This window comes from Bos indicus x Bos taurus, chromosome 26 (genome assembly GCF_003369695.1).
Source record: "Bos indicus x Bos taurus breed Angus x Brahman F1 hybrid chromosome 26, Bos_hybrid_MaternalHap_v2.0, whole genome shotgun sequence".
In the NCBI taxonomy this organism is placed as follows: domain Eukaryota; kingdom Metazoa; phylum Chordata; class Mammalia; order Artiodactyla; family Bovidae; genus Bos; species Bos indicus x Bos taurus.
Window position 1 is genome coordinate 34,480,525 of NC_040101.1, and position 19,373 is coordinate 34,499,897.

Here is a 19,373-nt window from a genome sequence, read left to right on the forward strand (position 1 = left end):
CTTTGTTTCTAGGGTCCTGCAGACTCTGGGACAGCATTGATTGCCCTGAGGGAGTGACAGATGGGCGTGGCCTGGCAGCGGGGCTGAAACTAGTGGCATTTTTGATCTGGGCACTTGGCAAGGTCAACATTCAAGAGAGCACATGTGGGCTGTGCATCAAGTCTTGATAGATGCTGCTGGGTCAGGTGGCATAAGGTGGAGTTTTTAAGACCTGTAAGATAATACAAGGTCTGGACAGTATAAATTGAAGGGGCTGTCCATAAGTTTTGCTCCAGCTCCACTGTCCCTGTCATTCCCACCTCCCCTTGGTTAGCCCCCTGCCTGCCGCACTCCCATGCCTGCTTCAGGCTTTCCTCTGACGCCTGGCCGTGTTAGGGTGCGTCTCTTCCCCTCAGTTGCACTAGGAGCCCCTACTCAGGGCTCCCATGGCACCTGCGCCTGCCCAGATTTTTATATTCACCTGTTGTTTTAGAAGTCTTTGAGTTTCTGAATCTCTTCATGTATCCATCACCTCACCTGCTGCCTGGCGTGTAATAGGACTCAGTAAATACCTGCTGAGTGAGAGAATCAACACATTCTTTGAGGGGAACGATATAAATAACTCCCTTCGTGACCTTATAGTTGAACACTGTTCATTTATTACAGTGGTCGTACCTGTATATAAGCTTATGGATAGCCTTGTATTCTAGATGCATATTCAGGGACATTTTTCTAGCATAAAGAGTGTTTCAGGCAGTTTGGAATGTTAACCGAGCACTTTTGAAGTAGCCAATTCATGGTATTTGTGACAACTACTTCTGTGTGTAAAGCAGCACAATTGTATTGAAAATGTCACATTAGGAAACAGGCCCGTAGGGAACCTGATATAACTTACTCTTACATTCTTTGGCAAATGAAGGTATGGCCAGCATTTTAGTACAGAGTAGGTTGGCTACTTCGACTGTGTTTCCTTGAATTGAGTATTTAGCTTTGAGAGAAACACACACCCCCCCTGTGTGTATATGTATATATATAAAACTGACTTTTTGCTTTGTAATAGAAGACTGCTGTGCAGGGGGGCATAGTGAACGAGTCCCGGGTTGAACCTTAGTTCTAGAGCCAGAGCCAGTTCTAACTGTAGGAGTAGGTAAGTCAGTTTCCTCCTTTCACTTATGTAAAATGGGAGTGATATTCTTGTTCAAGGGTTGCAAATGTCTACAGAAATGAGGTCACTAACTTAAGTTGCTATATGTGCTTATACCTTTATTCCCCCCTCTTAGAGCTCAACCCCTTAGAACAAAATTTTCCACTTTTGTTAGAATCATAGGGAGAGGGAAATATTTTTGTATCTCTAACAAAATAACACGAGGACAGTGATCACCACAGCTTTTCTCTGTGTTGGGATGATGGGGAGCGATAGGGACTGTGGCGTATTGGAATAGCCAAGCCTGCCTGTGAAGGGCAGCTGTTTCTTAGCACCAGCTGATTATTTTCAGACATGAACAGGGGCCATGTTGACAGATCCTCTCTTTTTTGAAAGGAGAAGCCAGAAATCTGGGATTTTATGTGACAGTTTTTGATTTTTAAATTTTTGGCTCAAATTTTCTGAACATATCCTGCAGATAACTATAATACCTCTACAGGCTAGAGGTGACCCACTTGGCATCTGTCATAGATGGTCTCAGGAGCTTCTTTCTGCCTGAGATCCATCGATTCTCATGGGACCTTTTCAGCCAATGAACTAAAGATGCAGCTTCTACCAGGGGAGGTCAGGGTGAGAAGGAAGTGGGGCTGGAGGATGAGGAGGGAGGCTTTGAGTCTAAACAGGGTGCCTAGCCATTGGTATTTAGAAGGCCTCCTTGGAGAGAGGCCGCAGGGTGCCTGCTTCAGATGTCTTGTATGTTTGTCATTGCAGGAGTGGTGGCATTTGTTGAAAGAGTTTGTGAGATCTTCTCCCTGCCCGGAGCCCCAGGACCAATGCATCTTTCCAGCACCTTACACCACTGGTAAATATGTGTTGTGTTTTATTTGTTGCTGCTGCTGCTGTAATTCAACGGAGGGCCATGTTTTCAGTGGACTATGGAATGGGATTTTCAGAGAACCACACTGCATTTTCTGTCATAGAAGGAAGGAAACTGGGACTGGCCTAGGCATATATGAGTTCTGCTACCTCCTTGGTTCTGCTATTTATTGTGGGTTTTTAGGTGCATTTTTTTTTTTTTTTTTACCTCCCTGGGCCTGCAGACAGTGAAATGACTCCTGCTCTGCTGAAAGATTATGTGAGAATGCTTCCAAGGGAATAAAATGCTGAGCAAATACGGAGTAATCCTGTTTAGTTCTGAGGTGTAGAGCTGGGTGATTCTGTGCAAGCAAGTTGAGAAGTGAACACGTATGTTAGAAACACGGATTTTTAAATACATATTTTGAGTCCTCCAGAGTGGTTCTTCAAGGGATTTGCATTTTCGTTTTTTCCCTTCCTACCATTCCCATACTTCATGGGAAATAGATGGGGAAACAGTGGAAACAGTGTCAGACTTTATTTTTGGGGGCTCCAAAATCACTGCAGATGGTGACCGCAGCCATGAAATTAAAAGATGCTTACTCCTTGGAAGGAAAGTTATGACCAACCTAGATAGCATATTCAAAAGCAGAGACATTACTTTGCCAACAAAGGTGTGTCTAGTCAAGGCTATGGTTTTTCCTGTGGTTATGTATGGATGTGAGAGTTGGACTGTGAAGAAGGCTGAGCACCGAAGAATTGATGCTTTTGAACTGTGGTGTTGGAGAAGACTCTTGAGAGTCCCTTGGACTGCAAGGAGATCCAACCAGTCCATTCTAAAGGAGATCAGCCCTGGGATTTCTTTGGAAGGAATGATGCTAAAGCTGAAACTCCAGTACTTTGGCCACCTCATGCGAAGAGTTGACTCATTGGAAAAGACTCTGATGCTGGGAGGGATTGGGGGCAAGAGGAGAAGGGGACGACAGAGGATGAGATGGCTGGATGGCATTACTGACTCAATGGACGTGAGTCTGAGTGAACTCCGAGAGTTGGTGATGGACAGGGAGGCCTGGCGTGCTGTGATTCATGGGGTCGCAAAGAGTCGGACACGACTGAGCGACTGATCTGATCTGATCCTACCATTCCAGCTGCCCTTTTATAGAAAGATAAATTAACTCTGTTTCACAATTACCTTCATTTTTATTTGCCATCAGATAATTTCACAGTTAACAAATGTTCTTCCGCTTTCCAAAGAAACTTAATTACTCATCACAGCAGGTAAATGTCTTGCATCTGTGGCAGCTGAAAGAGGCAAAAATATGTCCTTAACACAAGTGGGTTCTAATGCTAAGAGTGCTTGGAGGCATACCAGCTAGTTGATGGTGAAGGTCTCACGTGAGTTCTGAGCTGGGGGGGACCATGAGCCAGGAAGGCAGTATGACCCATGCGTCTTGATTCCAGCCGTTTTTTATTGATTGAGAGAAGCTGGTTTGTTTGCTGCTGACTGCCTGGTCCACTCCTAACTAGGTGAATCAGATGCTCTTAGGACCCAGTGAGACATGACCTGGAGGCATGGCCGCCTGGGGAGTATGCAGGTTGCTGGGGTGGGGCGGGGAAAGAAGGGCAGTTGGTCAGGCCCAAGGTTAGGGACCGAACTGAAACATGGGAGGCTGGCTGTCCCCATTACTATGCCCAAAGGGACACAGTGGACATTCTGGCTTCCTCAGAGCCCCATCTTTTAGGAAGAGGTCTATGGTGGAGTTCTCAGGGAACCAGTGGTCCCAGGTGGGTGGGACCCTTCCTCCATTCAGTAAACATGCATGAATGCCCACTCTGTGCCAAGGCACGGCTCTGGGCACTGGGGACTCAGTGGACTGAAGCTTGGATTTGAGTGGGGTGACAAGAATGTGACCTCCATGAGGGCAGGGGTCTTTACTTATTCACTGCTCTCTACCCAGCTCCTAGAAGAGCACCTTGTACATGGTGGTGGGTGCTCATGAAATAAGTGTTTTGTGAATGAAGGAAATAACTAAATAGATAATACAATTTCAGGGAGTGATAAGTGCTATAAAAGAAGTGAGGAGTTCTTTTTAACACCAACAGCATTTTGTATTGGGGTATAGCCAATGAACAATTTTGTGATGGTTTCAGGTGAACAGTGAAGGGACTCAGCCATGCATGTGCATGTATCCATTTTGCCCCAAACCTGAGGGGTTCCTTTTGAAAGAGGTCTGAGAAGGTCTTTGTTTGGAGAGGGGTGGATAGAAATTGTGTGCAGAGATCTGAATGTAGTGAAGGAATCTGCAGAGAGGTGGTTAGCAGAGGAAACAGAAGGCAAAAAGAAAGGCCTTGGTGTAGGCTGAGCTTGGCAGGATAGAGGGGCAGGAAGGCAGCCAGTCTGGCTGGCCTTGAGCTGGGGAGTGGTTCTGGGGAGCAGAGTGATATGAAATGAGGTCAATGGTAGATCTTATAGGCATGGTAAGGAGTTGAGATTTACTCCAAAACCTTGTGTGTGATTGGATACCTTTTGAGAAGTTTGAGTGAAACAGTGATATGATTTTCTTTGAGCTTTAAAATTATTTCTCTGGGTTCTGAATGGAGAATAGACTTTTGGGGGCAAGAATAGAATCAGTGTGACCTGTAGGTGGCCCTTCTGGTCTAGGCCAGAGATAAGGGCATGGCTTGGATTAACATGGTGAATATAAAATGGTGTGATCTGGTCAAGCTCAGGGTATATTTTGAAGATAGAACTTGCTGGATTGAGTGTGTGGTATGAGCAAAAAGGAAAGTGGGTAAGTCCAGTGTTTTTGGCTAGGTGAATGGTGTTGTTATTTACTAAGATGGGGAACAGAGAAGGAGGTTTGGGGAGGACCCTGAGAGTTCCATTTGGGCATATTAAGTTTGAAATGCCCATTCAATATTCATATAGAGATTTAGAAATTCAGAGTTGGCTAGAGCTGGAAATGGTACCTTTGAGAGTCATCAGCATGTAGATGGTATTTGAAGCTATGAGATGGAGATGATGATTCAGGGAGAAAAAGAAGAGATAGGTAGAATTTGGACAAAGAAAATAAAGGCAAAGGGTTAATTTACCATATAAAATTCCTACTAAGAAGTGAATGAAGACACATCTCTAATGAATAAGGGATTTGTTCAGTCGCCAATTCGTGTCTGACTGTTAGCTACCCCATGGGCTGCAGCATGCCAGGCTTCCCTGTCCTGCCCTGCACCATCTCCCAGAATTTGCCCAAGTTCGTGTCCATTGAACTGGTGTTGCCATCCAACCATCTCATCCTCTGTCACCCTCTTCTCCTCCTGCTTTCAATCTTTCCCAGCATCAGGGTATAAACTGCTGAATAAGGGATAAGTTCATGTAATACAAATAGAAATGATTCAAGTGAGATGACAGGAAAATATAATAAAGCTTCACCTTATGTTTTTTTTAAAAAATGGAAATACTGTGACTCCTCCAAATCAAGAAAATTAGTTTTAGAATTGCATGATTTAAAATCTGGCCAGCTGAGTGAATTATAAACTGCATTTATGCAATTGGCACATGGCTGTCTTTGGCTGGCAAGCAGAAGGATCCAGCATCCTTTGCCAGTAATAGCCTGTAAGTTACACTGTTCTTTATATGCGCTAGAACTTCTACAAGCCATTTTGATGAAGTTTAATTTACTGTTAGTTAATACATTGCAAATTTTTTTCATTCTCTGATCACACTCAAAATTTCATTAAATGAAGATTTGCTAAATGGAAAGCGGTCCCTGAAAATCAGTAGTTTGGCGGTGAAAGTTGTGATATAATTTTATGAAAAAGCCAAAAAGACAACCTTGATTTGCAGGACCACAATTTATGAAATATTTTGATATCTTTGAAATACCAAAGATAAATGCTATAAGATAATAAAGCAGCAAAAATAGACAGTGATGGTTGTGGTAGATGTATGTGTTTCAGGACCACCCATACACCTTTAATCATCAGCCACTGACCTGAGAAGATTATTTTTTGAGCAAACACGTTTTCCATTTTCGTCTATTTGTGGGTTTCTGGCACAGAATACAGCTCTGTATTGGTTTTGTCCCCTTCCCAGAGAAAACACCCCACTGAGCTTCCTGCATATTCTCCCTGGGCTCCTTGGTTTTTCTGTTCCTACATTACCTGGGAAATCTCTTTAGTCTGGTTATCTCCAGCCCCCAGAGACACTTTTGCCCCCTTCCCAAAGTTACCAACTCAAAGCCTGTCCGCCTCCTCCCTCTCCCGGGTTTAGGGTCCCACCGTCTCTGGCTGCCCTGTGAGCCTCAGGTTAGCCCTCCCCAGACGTTCTTGGATGTCTTCAAGATTCTCTTCTTTGAAACATTTCCACTTTTTCTCCAGGCTTGGTTTTGTTTTGTTTTTTAAAGGCCTTTTGTGCAAATGACAAAAAGCATGGAAAACTGTGCAGCTGTTGAGGGCAGTGGGCTAAGCAGCATGCTGAAATGTGCTGTTTCCAGTTGCCCGAGGTAATGGGCAGCCCTCACTTGCTCTTCCATGTATCTCAAGACCCTTGTGTTTCAGTGAAAATATTCTCAGTGAGACTTAGGGAGTATCTAATCTCTGGAAAATGAGCACTTATTGGGTAGTCTATATCTGAAACCACTGATTTATGGCAAAATGAAGGTTTCAGCAGAATGTTCATGACGATTGACAGCAACCCTGGTTTTCACTCGTCATCTTTTCTCAGAGTGGAACCTAAATAAGATTAAAAAGAATGAAACCTACTGGCAGTTATAGGGTGAGGATTTCTCCTGTTTCCTTTTCAGCAAGTGGTTTTAGGAATGAAGGGAAAAATTGTTTTTTTGGTACCTTCCCATGCCCCCAGAGACTTAAGTGGTGGGACATTTATAAATGGTACTATCTCCCTTATGTTTTGTAAAAAATAGCCAGGGGTGCAGAATAGTGCTTCATTGCTCATGTGTATGTGGGTCATCTTAGGAGGAGCTGCTGGAGATGAGTAACCTTGGAGAAGGGCAGTGGTATATGAAGGGAACTTCCTTTTCAGTCTCCACCCTTTTTTCCTAAATCTTTTGGTTTATGTATTATCTTTCAAAAGAATAATAGTACCTCTTCTCGGCTTAACAAATGACCTAGAAAAATCTAAAGTTCCTTCACTTCTTGTTTTTATTGGGACTCTTGCTTGATGTGCATGTTGACCAAGGTCATTGTTGGTTCAATGGCCATTGCCTTTATTTGTTGTAACGCTTCATGTTCATCAGCAACTTGGTGTGAGGCTTTGGGAAGAAATTTTCCTTTACTGTTCTAGGTCTTTCTGACTGGTCTAAGATTTGAATTGACATCAGACAGATTAACAGGAGAAAACTGAACAAAAGTGTAACAACCTGCATGCAAGGGAGAGACCCAGGAAAACTCAAGTAACTCCCCTAAGTGTCCAATACTCGAGCTTTCGATATTGTCCTTAGCTAAAGATAAAAGAGGATGAGAATCAGTTATGGGAGTTGACCAGGAAAAGGACTGTAAGCTAAGGTAAGGTTGTTATGTAGATTAGTCATCATCTTATCCATTGATAAGAGTTTCTAGAGGTCTCATCATCCTCCTCTACCTGGTACAGCATGGACACACCCTTACAAATGAAGATTTACCTGTAAGTGTTTCTTCTAAAAGGGTCACTTCTGTTTGGTTTTCAGAATTTTTCCCGTGTCTGTGGTTTCTTAGAAACTATAACCAGCTTAACATAATTAATATGCCAAAGAGATATGTTTTAAGGTGGCAAATTCTGTTCCCCTATAGCCTCTTTAACTTGACCTTCACATTTCTGTGTGTTACAAAAATGTCAATCAGGCCAATTTCATTTCCTCTTTGGCTCTTTCAAAAAGGATTCAAGGCTGTTTCTGGCTAATATTTTACTTATCCACCTTAGACAAATGTGAATTCAAATGGGGTGTAGTTGCCATGAGTTGAGGCACAAATTATATTCGTTTCAATGGGCCATCTCCCTGCCGCCTGTAGAGCAAAGTCTTATTATTGCATTGTGGATCAGAACATGGGATTTGGAATCTGTTGTGGTTGATAGCCCCTAAACCCAGAGTTCATTCAAAATGATCTTCCCAAACTCATTTTCCTTGTTTTAAAAATCTCAGCACCTGTCAGAAAATGTCAGTAATTTGCCCAAGTTGTAACTTTTTTTGAAAGCGGAGACTGAATCCAGTGTCTAGGACTAATGAGCAGATCACTGCACTGTCTGGAGTGTGTGCTCTTTCTGGGTCCATTTCTACAGGGGTCATTGTCTAAAAGTATCTTCCTGGGCTAGCATGTTCGTTTGTCTTCCCAGAGGTTCATAAAGCTGTTTTCTGGCCAACATTTTTGTGTTCTACAGAGCCATGACATTCGTTCTGTGCAGCAGCCATGTTTCTTAGGTGTTGATGTTTCTCCAAGAGATTTACACATTTGATTTTATACTTTTAAAACAAACAGGGAGTTGTATCACATTTGCCAGCCAACCATGTGTAAAAACAAGATACTTTCTCCTTTTCTATCTAGTCACTACAAATAGTCAGATATTTTTCAGTCCCCCTTCCTCCTCACCAGGTTTGGGGAAGTAAATGTTAGATTGTGCTTAGGGATGCTACTGAGATAAGGCCGGCAACATCATCTCCAGTGATCACTGAATGTCATGGAAAGAAATGATCTTGATTGCTCCACTGACTCATTTAGACTAGGCACCACCTGATACCTGCTTCACAGCAGTGCCCTTGTCCTGCAGTCTCTTATCAGCATAGAGATGACTCACTCTGTTTTCCTCAGTAAGAGAGATTTTCTCCGGTCTGCTGATCCCATCAGTGATTTAAAAGAAAAAAAAAAAAAAAAAGATCCTGCAGGAGTATGTTTGAGAAAAAAAAAAATGACTACGTTATCTGTGTTTGAACTTGCACAATTGAACTTTCACTTTTATAATCAGGTATTGGTTCTTAGGCTTTTGTGAGAAGAAGGGTCAAGAACACCACCCCTCCACCCCAGATGCACGTGTACCCACATAATTTGCATGGATAGTACTTTTACATTTTAAATAGATGACTTTCCCCCATCTGGTTATCATGCCTTCTAACTTAGTCACATAAACCATTAGCATACCATTATAAAAGTGGCTGCCTCTGGGTACCTCTGGGTGGCATTTCTGATTAGACAAGAATTTTAGGGAAAATTGCTATGTTCAAGGCAGCCTGACTTTGATGAAATGTGCAACTTCTGGAATTGTCCCAACATGGACTCAAAAGCTGAAAATACTCTTAAATCAATTTCTGTTGTTTTAATTAAAGAAGGAAGTAAAGGTATCTTTACCCTTCTTGCTTTCTAACAGCTAATTTCAATCTTTTTCCTCAAATTTATGTATTCTCCCATCCTCATTCCCCTTGGGCAAGAGAAAAGCTATTATAAGGGAATAATATAGGTTTAAAAAAGAGTATATTAAAAAAAAAGTATATAGAATCCATTCTTCATTTTCCAATAAATTTGTGTTTCTAGGCACTGAATTTACTTCCTGAATTAATCATGTTTATAGCATTTTGTCCTTCAAACTAACTGTCTATAAAACACCAGTATTTAAAAAAATTTTAAAGTAAGTGACCAGAATTTTCAAAGTTGGGGAAATTTCACATGATTGGGTTTCTAGCTGCTGTGCACAGTGAGAATATCTAACAGTGCTGAGCCATATTCTTACATGGGACGGTATGGGCTGGAGTGGAACAGCCATTGACCCATCATGTGAGAGCATATGAGTCCCAATTTATTGCAGTCCCCAGACCATCATCTGTTATCTGGATGGCCCTCTCAGCCTATATAACTCCAGCCTTTGTAACTGCTGACTTTCAGTATCAGTTTAAAATCTTATCTTGACATATCAAAGGATCTTGAGGTTCAGCAAAGAATCATTTTGGTATCCCCCTTTTTAAATGTGGAAACTACATTTACAGTGATAGAAAAATAGTTGTCTGTGGAGTGAAACATGTTTTTTTTCTTTAAGGGATTTATGCCTTTTTAAATAAGAGGGGAAGGAAAGACAGCAATAATGTAATTTTTCAGTATTCTTTACAGATATCCAATCATTATATTAATTTTGAAACATATCATGTACTCTGTATAATGTGGTTTGCTCATAAAATTACCATGTTGGAGACATTTATACAAATCTACTAATTATATTTGCTCTTAAATAGTTCCAGTTTTTTTTTTTTCTTTCTTTCAAATGGAGCTGAACTACTGAACTTGAAGGAACTTGAACATTTCTTAGTTTCCCTTTTTATAATAAGCAGACAAAAATATAAAACTGGATGACAGAAGTCCCTGATGTTTTGGTGAAGCAGAGCTGTTAGTTTTTTGGTCCCTGGTACCTTCCAAAATATTCAGTAGATTATAGGAAAGGAGCTTCATAAAAACAAAAGCCAACAAGAAATCCTAAAACTTTAATAACCATGTGAATTTAAATCATTCCCATTTTATAAGCTATTGTGATCAGTCTGTTTCTAATAACGCCCTTTTCCTCCTAAAATTATTCCTGTAAACTTCCGAAAACTAAATGCTAGCCAGAATGGAGATAGCCTCTCAATCCTTTTTCATTTTTAGCTGCTTGGCTTTGGGTGAAAGCTCTTCGGACACTCTCGGTCTGCTGGACTGGCCAAGGAAGGGACAGTAGTTCTCATTCCGGTAACCTCCTGGGCCCTTACTGGCCACCTGCCCTGGGACAACCCACCCTCCCCAGGCTTTGTTTGTTTCTTATATGTAATGAGATCGTGTTTGAGTTTCACTCAAACCCCAACAGTCTAGAATTGTCACGTTCTGTCACGTGCCCCACACACGCAGAGCTGCACGTGAGTTCTGGGAAACTCTGGAGACCAACTACACAACCAGGTCTAGGGGGTTAGAAGACCAACATCTCAATGTGAAACCATTAGGTGGTGTTTCAGGAAACACTGAGGAGTTCCAGTTCTTTATGTCTCAGCGCAGAAAGAATTCAATGAGAAGCAAAGTGGTAGATAAGAAATGCTGTGTTAGAATAGGATATTCGTGAAGCTTACAAGCCATCGGGGTGAGAGAGTGCCACACCCTGAAAACTTTCCTTTATAATCAAAGGAAAAGTGGGGAGGGGGAGAAGACCCCCTTCTTTCTCATTCTTGAGTAGACATCACACTTTCATCATTAGCTCCTCCTCGAGGTTGAGCAGGGGAGTTTTCTTGTCTCTATATCAAGCTAATACTGTCCTGGCTATGGACAGGGTCTTTCACACTGAAATGTCACCTTTCCATAAATTTGTTTTTTAATGTGTGCAGATAGCATGATCTGGGGTCATTAATTTACTGAGCTCACTGGGTAGGATGTGGGTCTCATGCCACCATTGTCTTACTGTTTTGGGGCATGTCTTGTGCTTCTGTTGCTAAGCAACCCTGCTTTTGGAGAAGGCAATGACAACCCACTCCAGTACTCTTGCCTGGGGAATCCCAGGGACGGCGGAGCCTGGTGGGCTGCTGTCTATGGGGTCGCACAGAGTCGGACACGACTGAAGTGACTTAGCAGCAGCAGCAGCAACCCTGCTTTCCTGAGTGATCATTAACTTCAGGGATCTTCCATATATTATATATATATATATATTTTTTTTTTTACTTCCAATTCTCTAGTGGAATTAACTATTTAATCACCTGTTTTGTCCCTTAACTCTGTCCCTGTCAAATGGAGGAGGATTCCTAATGCCATTTCTTCCTCATGGTTACCTGGAATAAACAGGAGAGAACAATGTGTAAGGAGTTCTGTACTCAGGAGCTCACAATGTCACCCTGACCTTGCGAGAGAGTTCTCTAGCTCTGTTTAGTAGATGGTGTGGGGAGATGGATTTATTTTCCTGGCATTCTACAGAGTATTTCCATTGATCAGTGCTCCTAGCCTATAAGCTGGCCCATGTTCACTGGTCAGTCTCTTAGACACTTGAATTTACTAATCCTGGGTGATGCTTTTCCTTTATTTCATGATAGCAGGTCCAATACCAGTTGCAAACCATCTGTTGGCCATTATGAGTCAAAATTGTTGACCAGAACAAAAAATAAATGAGTGACAGACAGGTGTTAGTGGGGTAAATATGTTAACACAGGGCGGTGCCCTAGAGGCCCTATGGTGTTTTGCTTGGGGCTGGATCAGCAGTTGGCTCAGGCCATGCTATGCTGTCCATTGGTTGAGAGCTTATGCTGGCACCAAGAACATGGAAAAATAAATAACTGTACACACAGTTCAGTATAATATACATACAAAATATGGCACCTATAGGAGTGTGCTTTTTATATTTAAAGCATTTATATTGTGTTTTTAGGAAATGTATTTCATAACTAAATGGCACTACCATGATTCAGTGCTTCTTGGGTTGGCATTAAATGAACCGTGTGTAGGAACAAAGCAGGGACCAGTTGGTAAAGGCCTCGCCATTGTGTTAATACAAAGGATGTTTTTGGCAGAGTCCTGCACGACTGAGCGACTTCACTTTCACTTTTCACTTTCCTGCATTGGAGAAGGAAATGGCAAGCCACTCCAGTGTTCTTGCCTGGAGAATCCCACGGACGGGGGAGCCTGGTGGGCTGCCGTCTATGGGGTTGCACAGAGTCGGACACAACTGAAGTGACTTAGCAGCAGCAGCAGACTATATTCTTGGTTCACATGCCTGGAGATAAACTCAGCATCTAAATCTGTTTACTTGTTTGGGGACTTCTCTGGTGGTTCAGTGGTTAAAACTCTGTGCTTCACTGCAGGGGACACAGGTTCGATCCCTGGTTAGGGAACTAAGATCCCACATGCTGAATGGTGCTGCCAAAAAAAAAAAAAAGTATTTGTTTCTTCAAGCAATGGTTATGGAGTAGCTAATAATATTTGCATAAAACCTTTTGGCACGCGGGTACACACATAGACCTCATCCCACTTAAGTGTGCTGTTTCAGAGTCCAGTCAGAAGCACGGGCAACAGCCTGCATGAGTGGATGACTGTGGTTTCCATTTCCTTTTACTTTCTTCTGTATTGATGAGCAGAGGTCCCCACAGCTTGGCCTGGGCTCTGCAGGAAGGAGCTGAGACAGATGGGCAGAAAGGTTGCTACAGAGCAGTGCTTGGACAGGCGTTCCCAGGAGCAGAGGAGGTGGGGAGGGTGGTCTGCTGAGCATGAGTGGGGTGGGTGGGCTGTGGCTGTGGCTCTGAGGAAGATGGAAACTATTTGGAACAGCTGCTGTGGGTTGGGCACCAGGGACTGAGCAGGGGTTGAAAGCAAGGCCTGCTGTGTGATGGGGAGGAAGCCTGTGTGTGAAGCAGGTGTAGCTTGGCCATGTGACTCAGGGGAAGAGGGACAGGCTGGGGGCAAGAGTTGGATGGTTGCTTGGTGGACTGGCCTTGTGTTGGCGTGCGCTGACCCTAAGAGTGTGGCTGTATAGGGAGGTGTTAGGATGAACAGCAGAGGACTGTAGGAGTTCTGAGGTGCTGATGGTAGCTTTTCTTACTACTTTATCTCTGAACTCCTCCCATCATGCATGCCCTATTGGGCCATTCCTCCCTGGGGATCATTTTGTACATAAGACTCCTTTTGCCCTTACTGGCCTGGGCATCACTTCTGGGAAGCTGTTCCTGATTGCCCTCTTTCTATGCTGGGTCAGCTGACTCTTCGCCCTGTCCGCGTGTCTCTCCCTGCATACTGTAGAAGCTTGTTTACAGGCTACTAGCATAAGTGATTGGATGGTTCCTTGAGTGCAAGACTGTTCCAGTACTCAGCAGAGCACTGGACATACAGAAGGTATTCAGTAGAAGGGGACATGACTAGTTGAGCTGCAGTATTTAGTATAATAGTATAATGGAATGTAAGGACTGGAAGAAAACTATGATGGCAGCTAGTCTAACTCATTCATTTTATTCTATTTTCTTATAGACGTATATTCTTTTCCATCCAGGATATTGAGTATAGTTGCCTGTGCTGTATATACAGTAGTACTTTGTCATTTATCCATCCTGTATATAATAGTTTGCATCTGCTAATCCCCAAATTCCAATCCTTCCCTCCCTCTGCCTCCTGTTTCTATTTCATAAATAGGTTCTGCTGCTGCTGCTGCTAAGTCGCTTCAGTCGTGTCCAACTCTGTGCGACCCCATAGACGGCAGCCCACCAGGCTCCCCTGTCCGTGGGATTCTCCAGGCAAGAACACTGGAGTGGGTTGCCATTTCCTTCTCCAGTGCATGAAAGGGAAAAGTGAAAGTGAAGTCGCTCAGTCGTGTCCGACCCTCAGCGACCCCATGGACTGCAGCCCACCAGGCTCCTCCGTCCATGGGGTTTTCCAGGCAAGAGTACTGGAGTGGGTGCCATTGCCTTCTCCATAGATAGGTTCATTTGTGTCTTATTTTAGAATCCATGTATCATACGGTATTTGTCTTTCTCTTCCTGAGTTACTTTGTTTAGTATGATAATCTCTAGTTGCATCCATGTTGCTGCAAATGGCATTTCGTTCTTTAAGACTGAGTAATATTTCTTCATATGTATACACCACGTCTTCTTTTTGCACTTATCTGCTGATGGACATTTAGGTTGTTTGCATGTCTTGGCTAGTGTAAATCTACTCCTTCATTTTACAGTTCACAGAGAACTGAAACTCAGAGAGGTTGAGTGCCAGGCCTGACGTCACACAGCTTTGCTCAAGGCAGAGCCGGGACTCAGTCACCTCTTCTGACTTCACATGCCGTGTTCTTTCCATTCTAGCATAGCAACCTCCAAATAGTCTGCGGATGACTTTTCAGTGTGTGAAGGTGGTGAGTCTCTGCGTCTGCTTCGCGCCCGGGTACAGCCTCTAATCACTATTCATAGCAGTCTGTTATCTCATTCTTCTCGTCAGGAGGAAGACTGCGTCCTGACAGCGCTTTTCCTCTGCGTGCTGCCAGCTTTACAGCAGCTCTTACCTCACTGCTTCCCCTTCCCTTTCCGGGTTTGTCCTTGTTTATCTTTGGGGTGAGCATCAGCAACTGTTTCTAAGTAAACAGAGGAATTGCAGATTCAGGGCTTGTGGTTTCAAATACTCAGTGCTTGTGCTTCAGCCTGTCCCTCCTGGCTGTTGTCACTCCTGTGCCTGACTCCAGATTGCCCTTAGCGCGTGTTAAAGACCGGTAGTGTTGGGTGGAAGTTTCCTTCTTGGAGCAAGCAGAGCCGCCAGGGCACTGAAAGGACGCGTCTTGGGGGAGAGAAAGACAGTTACCTCTCAGCTTCCAGACCCATCCCTGGAGTATGGGATACTAGGTGAAGTGTCTAAAAATGCTTGTTTGTGTATTTTCCATCTCCAAAATGTGTCTCTGAGCTTTTGGACAGTATCTGAGATTTAGAACGTTCTGTTTAGGGTTAAAGTCTGGGCGGGACAGAGGGTGGGGTGTGGCTAGTTCCCTTACTGCCTGTTCATGAATGATGCAGTTTTGTGAGGTCGGTTTCAGTTCACTGCGGATCAGCTGAACTCTTTGCCCATCACCCGTGGTCCAAAGTATCTCAGGGTCAGTTCCAGGAATGGAAGGTCCAGTCATTGAGCACAAGGGATGGGTTGACCGGTTTGAACCTTTTGGTTCCTCTGTTAACTAACCAAATAGTACATGATGAAAAAAATGCTCATTTTGGAAAAAGTACTTTGAAGACCAGGGTCTTCAAATTCATCACTTTAGGGAACTCTCTAGCACTGCCTCCCACAAGCACCTCCATATTCTCCTTCCCACTTTTAATAGTAAGAGCTAGATGGTGCTCAATGCCCCCTTTAGCCTACTTCAGCTCAGAGGTCCTTTGGCTTCAGACATGCCCAGTGTCTTTGATGTTAGAGGTTTCTGAAGTCACTTTAGACCTTCTTGGCTCCCAGCCACTTGGGAGTCTGTTTCGGATTCCCTCTGGGCTGGTCTTGAGTTCCAGGTATTGAACTGAAAGTATATCACCCAAGGGTTTGGACTGCGTCAGAAGTTTTTTGATTTGCTGTATTCTCTGCTTAGCATCTACTCATTTCCTTTAGGGATGTCCCCTTCCTTGGAATAAATGACTCCCGAGGTGCTTGTCTCACTGAGCTAAGAAGGCATTCCAACCAGGCGTTTCCATTCAGGGATCTTGGCTTGTTAGTCAGGGTCACTGGGTGAGAAGGACGTCACCAAATTTGAAATGCTCCTGACACTCACTCCTCCCTGACCCATCCCCTCACCAGCAGTGGTCCTTATGCTGGCCAGTTTTGAGAATGACCACTTTGAGACAGAACCAGCCTTGACGATAGCAGGTGTCGATTGGCAGGTGTTTCTAAGGTGTCAGCGTCTCACTGCAGCGTCTCATCTTACCTGAAGGTGTATCCTAAGAGGTATCTCAAGTGGGGGCCTCTCTTGAGCCCCAGCCACAGCTGAGCTCTCCTCTAAGAACTCCCTACATGAGAAGGGGCTCTCTTGGGGTTCCAGAGCTGGGTTCGTTGCTGAAGCCAAAGGACCTCCTACCCAGAGGCTCTGAGGGGTTCATCATAAGGACCCTGAGATAGCCAAGACTTGGCTACTGTTTTTGGTAACCACTTCAGGATGTTGGTCACATGAAGCATGTGGTCAACCAAAGTACTACCCCTTCTCCAGTTTCCTCCAAAAAGATGTAGCCTTCACGTTTCCACCTTAATTTCATTTTGTTAGATTTGATTCATTTTATAACCTGTGAGCTTTGAAAATTCATCTTTTATCATCTTACAAGGTGATGGTCCCTCCCTCATTTGTATCACCTCCAGACACATGTTCTTGTCCAAAACGAAGAGGTTGGGGCTAAATCCACATGCGTGTGACCTGGTGGTTCAATTGTCTATATATAAACCTACCTAGTTGCTCACATTTCTTCAGTGGTGTTTGCAGGGACATCATGGGACTCAAGTGACACTCAACTGAACTGTTAGTCTAATCTAATCTAAAAGGGAATGGTTAATTTGGTTTTTATTCCTAGCGAAGCTGTGTCAGATCTTGTGAAGTCTCTAGGCTAGAGCTTCTCTGGGCATCTTCTAGAACCTTCCTCTTGTTAATCACTTCCTCCTCTTTCAACACCATTCCTTTCTCAGAGGTTTCTGAAGGATTAAGTGATTCATGTCTGACATCTGCTGATACTTCGACTGTGGCCGTCAGTTCTGTGGCTCTGATTCATCTGAGCCTGAAGACCTGACTTAAAGTGGCTGTGGCTCTGCTCCTGGCTCCACACCTGTCTTCAGTTTTCAGTCACTCCTACCAGAGGTGCTTCTTCCTGGATGAGGAACCATCTCTCAGATGGAGAAGGTGCACAGTACTGGTCAGCAGCTGTTTCTCTGCTTGCTGTCACATTACACTGCCTTCCCTAAGCAGGCCTGTTACTTCTTTGCTTTGCTTCTGGTTCTGATCATAAGTTAAAAAAAAGAAAGAAAGAAAGAAAGAAAGAAAAAAAATAAAACCACCCTTCACAGTTATTCACATTTCTCATGTGTTTTAAGTCATTCCAGACATTAGCCTCTGGACTTATCTTCTGACAGATAGTACTGTCCTTTTGTTCAGCATCAACTCTTCCCTCCTCCTGTGGCCCAGACATGCAAATTGAGCATTCCCAGTGCTTTGCAGCCCTTTAAAGAACTTTCCAGGGCTTTCCTGACTCCAGTCCTCCCCACCCTTTTGGACTGCAGGAGTTTTCCCTCCAAGCTCAGGTAAGCAACCTCTGCCTTCCCTGTGTGCCCTTCTGAGAAGTTTGCTTCTTGCTGTCACGTTCTCTCTAATTTTAAGTGGTGACTGGCTGCCTGGGCTGCCTGGTATAACTCTACAGGGCTGGGTTAGTGACTCACGGCAGGATTCAGCCATGCTGACCACCCAGAATTTTATTCCCACCCTGACTCCCCAAGAGACGAACTTTTTGGAACACCCACCCAGGGCTGGGCAGGCCTGGGCCGGGTCCACGGAGCCCTCTGCCAGGGTTGATTCTCAAGGAGCATCTGGGCCTCTCCTTGAGCTAAGGCACAGAACCAAAGCCGCTCAGCCCCTGGGTCAGAACCAAAGGAAGGGAACAGACTGGGAATGGGCCAGCAGAGAGAATGGACTGCCTGAGCTTGTAGCAGGACATTCGGGGAAGGGAACAGAAGGGGAGGTTGGAAAGTTTGCTTGTGATAACTTTGAGGGCTCTCTAATCCAGGGGGATGCAGGTGGAGGGGGGGTGGTGTGTCACTTTTCTGGAACCGGGTATTGGAAGAGTGCTCTGAGGTGCCTGCTATTTTGGGATGAGTAAGTCAAGAAGCAGCTCTGTCCTGGCACCCTCATTTTAGGCTTGTCATTCCTGTAAAGAAAAGCACCTTAACTCTGTTATTACAGATTCAAGCTAGATTGAAATTTCTCTTTACTATCTATGTAAAAGGATTTACAGAAAAATCTCAGGGATATCAACCAAGGGGAGAGCTCTTTAAAGGGCTCATTTTAGGAATGTACATTTGCATACAAACAATAAAAGTGCTAATTAAAATGATTCTCACATAGTCCTTTTGCTGTGTGGGAACTGCTGCTTGGCAACTCTTGTGGAGTGCAAGTGCTCTGGGAGTAATAAAACGCTGCTCCTTCCATGCATCTAATCCACAGTGTGAGCGAGTGCCTTTTATTTGCAAGCACCTGTGCTGGAGCCAGGGGTGTCGGGGTGGAAGGCCAACCTAATATTCACCCCTCCTGGGCGACATGAGACTGCTGGGGAAGTCCAGGAAGGATCAGGATGAGTTGGTCAGCCGGCTTCTGGAGCTGAAAGCTGAGTAGGAATTAACAGAATACCTACAAAGGTCCCACCTGTTAGCTCAGTCACACCTGTTCATCTTAATAACTGTCAGCATTCTGACCTGTAGGGCTTTTTCCCCTCCAGGTTGAGCAGTCTAATTCCCCTTTGAAGCTATGTGCCAACACTTGAAATGCCCCTATCGTCATCTTCATCCTCAGTGGCATCAGCTATCACTGGGTACTTGCTGTGAGTAGGGTCTGGACTTGGTGAGTGTGGGTGGGGCTAGTTTAGTACTGAGGTGATAACAAAAGCCTTTCGGTTCCACCACCACCTCCTTACCATTTTAAAGAAGTGTGTTAGAACATAGGAGTTGCTGAATAAATATTTGTGGATTGAAATTTTTTAACTTCAATAGGAGTGCAGGGTCTGGGGAATTCCCTGACAGTCCAGTGGTTAGGACTGTGAGCTTCTGTTGCAGGGGCCACAGGTTTGATCCCTGCTCCAGGAACCAAGATCTCCTTACCTTGTGACATAAAAAGAAAAAGAAAGAAAGTGCAGGGTCCGGAGAGGCACAGACCCAATTTCAAATCCTGGCTCCTTGCCATGCATTCTTTATGATCTTGGCTTGCTTGTGACTTAACCTCTGAGCA

At 44.1% G+C, this 19,373-nt stretch overlaps 1 protein-coding gene across 2 annotated transcripts in view; it reads left to right on the forward strand.

The window, feature by feature from the left end:
• Positions 1–19,373, forward strand: part of SORBS1 (sorbin and SH3 domain containing 1) — a 234,556-nt gene that overhangs the window by 60,743 nt on the left and 154,440 nt on the right. For both annotated transcript variants that reach the window (XM_027529417.1, XM_027529431.1), the window contains exon 2: positions 1,895–1,985. The gene's annotated coding sequence lies outside the window, so the exon portion shown is untranslated. The remainder of the gene's footprint in view (positions 1–1,894; positions 1,986–19,373) is intronic.